Source organism: Macrotis lagotis, chromosome 1 (genome assembly GCF_037893015.1).
Source record: "Macrotis lagotis isolate mMagLag1 chromosome 1, bilby.v1.9.chrom.fasta, whole genome shotgun sequence".
Lineage (NCBI taxonomy): Eukaryota > Metazoa > Chordata > Mammalia > Peramelemorphia > Peramelidae > Macrotis > Macrotis lagotis.
Window position 1 is genome coordinate 659081981 of NC_133658.1, and position 5348 is coordinate 659087328.

Consider the following 5348-nt stretch of genomic DNA (forward strand, 5'->3'; position numbering starts at 1 on the left):
AACAAGCAAAATTATTTTTGGCAATGAAAGAAATACATGTGCACTGCCCCCCCCCATGATTATCACAGGATAAGTTATTTCCCTTTTTTAATAGAGATGTACAAAAGAGGCATTCTTGAATATTTGAAGAATAATCTTCTCTTGCCATATAACTAGAAAATTGTGGCCAGATTTTCTCCAAACAGTGGACTCCCTGTCTTGTAAGTAATCTCAGTTGGAATCGCATCAGCACCAGGTGCTTTTACATATGAGTGGAGATAAAATGCATTCAAAACTCTTTCTTAATTAAAAGTTTGGTGAGGGAAGGATTGACTTGTAAGTGAGTTGTACAGTCATTTCAGTACTGATTGACGATGCTTTGTTGAGAATGTTGTGGAAGTGTTCCACACATATTCCCAGGATTGTGTCTTCAGCATTTATCAATGTGATTGTCTCAGTATTAAGCAGTTAATCTATAGATTATAGATTATTTTCTCCATAGATAGCCTTCAGGGCATCATAAAAATATTTTGGTTTGTTATAATAAGTTTAAAACTGAATTTTATCTATCTAAGTTAAGAATCTCACATTTTTCAAAAATTTGCATGCCCTTTATTTTTGGAAGAGATAACTCTTTCCTTCTGAAAAATGAATGAATTATGCTACTGGCAAACCATGTGGTACCAGATCTGTTATAGATGAATAAATATTATGTTGGTCAGCAAATTTCTGAAAACTCTCTACTCCTTTTCTGTTCCAAAATTGCCAAGCATGTGTTGATTAAAATTTCCCTAAAATCCCCAAACTATTCATGCTTAGAGAAGCACTCTAATCTGTACATGTTGTCTTCAGCTGATAGTCATTTTACCTAAGGGCCACTACTTTTGTTGAATGCGAATGTTTATTTGAAACAATGAATGTTTATCTTAGGCATGAAAAGTCTTTGAACAGGCCATTACTCTAGGCCACATGTTGTCTTATTTATTCTCCTTAGAATCATATGATTTGCCAAATTTTGCTGTGAGGGTATATCCACAGAATTTTACTGTGTTTAGATAAATGTAAGACAGAATTGATGATGAGAAAGTGATCATCAATGTGGTGAAAGAAAACCTTTTAATTCTGCGTAACTAATTCCAGAGAAGGCAAAACTATCAGAGGGGTGTTTTTGATAGAAATGGAGTCAGAAACAGAAACAGAAATTATCACTTAAACCTGGAGATATGCCTCATGACCTTCCCATAAACAATGGAAAACTGGAAAGCCATATAACAGAATTGAGGTCTAATTCACTGCTTTTTATGATATTTTAAATAGATATATGACTTCAATAATAAAAAAATTCATAGTATAAAAATGAGAAGAAAAATAAGAAATTGTAGTAATACTGATAACTTTCATCAAATAAACTTGACAGTCTTCTATAGGGAAAAAAAATACAAATGTTACATAATTTCCTTAGGAGAAAATGAATTGAATAAGGTAGGAGCAGAGGGGCAATCCATGTCAATTTCTCCTCACAACATCTTGGTGTCCAATATATCTTTTCACCCATTTGCTACTGTGCTCTTACTTCTCAATTTACATTATATTTATTGGGATAGATGTTTAATTTCTTCAAAATCTTGAGACACTGCAAAACCTTGGTTTTTATATTGTGTGATCCCTGGGAGAACATGGAATCTTTTATAGAATGATTTCTTGTACTTTTTTTTGTTTATTTTGAATTCTATTTTGTTGTAGTTTGAGAGTGTGACATATCTCTCTATCTATCTACTTACCTATCTTCCTACCTACATTTCCTTAAATTATGAACCTCCAAATGTTATGATCAAGAAGTTCTCAAAAGAATGGGAAATCTAAGAACTTTTTTTAAATGCTACAACTCATTAAGAGAATAAAAATTTTTAAAAAAATTCAATTTATTTTGAACTTTTACCTCATACTCAGCTATTTGGCGAAAATGACAAAAGATGGGAATAGTTACAGAATCATACATATATGTGTATGTATACACATACATATATGTATATATACATATATATATACATACATATATATATGTATACTTTATTAGAGTATTTTTTTCCTGGAGAAAGCAATTTGCAATTAGGCAAATAAAGTTACTAAAATGTCCTTACTCTTTGATCTAGAGATTTCATTATTAGGTTTATGGCTCAAGGTAGGCTATTAAAAATAAAATTCCACCACAGACCAAAATATTTATTTATTTATTTTTGTCTGGCAGTGATAATGTTTATTTGTGACAATTTCTTTTTTAATAAAGAAAATATGAAAAAAGTGAGGGATTAGACTCTGATGACTGGGTCATTTATGTTCTCTAGGTGGTCAGGCATTCCCGGCCCTTTAATAGCAGGAAGTAATGGGGTAAGACGGACATTTCAATGCTTCTTCAGATGCCAAGGTCACTGTACTTTCTTGAAGACTTGTTTGCATATGCCACCGTGTACCCTCATTTCCAGATGCAGCTCATTGCCTTCAATCCACTGTGTCCACCCTCGGCCTTCCTTCTCACCCTTTTGCACACACTTTAGTTTGTCACCTTCCCAGCTTACCTTGGTCATACATTTGTGGTCGTCCACGCTCGACAGATCTTCCTCTCCTGCCCTTTGTGGAATTACATGATATAGTTCCTGAAAGTGTGCAGAGTCCGGACGATCAGATGGTCGCCATTCTGGACGATCTCTTTGTCCGGTTTAAGTAAGCTGGCAATTTTTCTAACAGCCTCATTGACATCCAGGGCTTTCAGATACTCCTCAATGTTCTCATTGCTCAGCATTTTCCAGTAACCCTTGAAATCGGCAGGCATTTCAGGTATCAGCAAAGTGCAGATGCCTCAGATCAGAAAGGGTCTGCTCCCACTGCCTAGACTCTCTGGGATGTGGCAGGCGGGACTGGGCTCAGCCTGGATTTTATCAGCACTCCAAGGGCCTGGACTTGGGTGGCAAGTCCCTCTAATCCGATTACCCTTCAAGTGCTACCATTTAATCCCCAAAATATTTATAATAGCATTTTTGTAATGACAAAAAAACTGGGGAAAAAAATAGAAACATTTTTCACCAATTTCGGGAACCATTAAACAAAATTTGGTACATGAATGTAATGGAATTTTACTCTGCTTAAGAAACAGTGAATATGATAAATATAGAGAAACACAAAAAGATTTACATGAAATGATGTAGAATGAAGTAAATAGAGTTAAAAAAAACTACAATGTAATCAGAAGGAATAACACCTCCCACACCCACACATACAAATTGAATGTTGCAAAATAATAAAGAAAATGAATGGTAAGAAAGAAGTGATATGAAAAGAAGCTCCTATTCCTTCTATTTTGGATATACAAAGGGGTAAAGGTCCTCAAGTATTTTGTACCACCCATTTTAAAACTTCATAAAATGTGCTGACTTTCTTTTTAATTCTTACATTGAAAAATACTATTTGTAATAATATGGGATATCTCTTTGGGAGGGAAGAAGTGTTAGAGGAAACAATGATGTTATATTTTTTAAATTAAAATTTTAAAATTAAATGAAAACCTATGATAATCTATCTCTAATCTATCCATATAGCCTTATTTCACATATCTTCTCTTCATGAGCACTATGCATGGATGAACTCTACTATTACTTAAATATGGCAGTCTACCTTCTTTCTCTAGGTTTTTGCCTAGTTTGAGAGTGAGACATATGGAATTTATAGCTTTTGTTGATTCAATAAATATCTTTGTTCAAATGTATGACCAATTTATACTAATAATCTTTGTATGTTTTAAAAAAATGAAATGTTTCTCAAGCATCACTATTTCTTCTACATGTCAACTAGTTCTTCTGCATTTAATTGTGTAGCATAATAGCTTCATTTTAATTTATTGGCCTGCTTGACCTGATGTTTAAATGTAGAGGAATCAAACCGTGTTTGTTTTTCCAATTTCATTTTGAATTCTTAACAACATTCCTCTTCTGATTTTTGGTCAAAAATGATTTTCATTTTTTCTAGTCCATATCTCTGATTTCATTTATGTAATAAACTCTCAGCTTGGCAACTCCTTCTCTCAATATGGATAAGCAATTTGTAAATAGTTAAAGTCTTCCAACATTGTATGAAACATTGAGAAGTCAAAGTATGTGTCCGTGGTCACAGTTAATACATGTATCAGAGAAAGGAATGGAATTTATATATTTCTGATTTCTAATTGATCCTGTTTCAACTACACCATGATGTGTCACTTTCTTTAGACAATATATCATTGTATAGAGTGTACTTTTTTCACCTGCTTTTGGAGGGAATTATTTTTCTTTTCTAAGCAATCCCCCTTTATATGATTATAATGAAATCTATATGATATGTTGAAAGAATATGGGATTTAAACATAGGATACCTGGGCTTGAGTTTCAGTTCCTCCATTTTTTAGTTGAGAAACCTTGAATGAATGATACTATGTTTGAACTTCAGTTTCTGCACTTATACAAATGGATGAAAATAATTATAATACCTATCTTAAGCATTGCTGGAAGAATAAAATCTGTTAATATGCATAAAATATTTTTAAACCATACAAAGCTATATAGATGTATTCTGTTAATATTATCATTTTATTGTTATTACTCTGTTTTCTCTGTTCCTTCACATGGTTTCTTTAGTAATTTTCAAGCCATTTCCTTTTAACTAGACCTTCCTGTTGCATTCCAATCCAGCAGTTTATTAAGCACTTACAGTGTGCTAACCACTACTTGATACTAGGAATATAAACACAGGACAGTCTCTGTCCTCAAGGAACTTATTTTCTTTTTGGACATTATCTAATCCACCCATTTTCTATATTTTTAAAGACTGTGTCTGAACACAACTGCTTTAAAAATTATTTCTAATTTCTATTATAAATAAAGACAACTTTCAAATACCAATGGAAAATACGGAGATTCATTTGTGAAGGAAGAGGGTTCCGGTTGTGTCCTTCTTCAATCTCTACTACCACCACTACACATTTTCCTACTTTGTCAATCTGAGAGTTTTAAGAATTTTTTTAATTTTTAATTACAAGATGTTCATTGTATTCTCTAATTTATTGATTCATTTTATTTTGTAAAATTCACCTTCCCCTTCCCTGATATTTTAATGTATTTATCTCTTGTGAATGGCTTTCATTTATTCTTTGATTTCTATTGCTTGTTGTGGTGCTTTATTGACAAATGATTTTGGTTCCTTCAAGTCTGGAAACACAATTGTGCTTTCAAAGAGGAAAGGGACTTAGTCTAATTTGCTGTACTTGGGTGGAGTGATTGCATTTCTATTAGCTTTGTGGAAATTCCCCTCAATCCCCTTATCATCTCTAAGGTGAAAAAGGT

General features: G+C 32.9%; 1 pseudogene; it reads right to left on the minus strand.

The window, feature by feature from the left end:
• Positions 1 to 2405: 2405 nt before the first annotated feature.
• LOC141522506 (retinol-binding protein 1 pseudogene) lies at positions 2406 to 2809 on the minus strand (annotated as a pseudogene).
• Positions 2810 to 5348: the final 2539 nt, after the last annotated feature.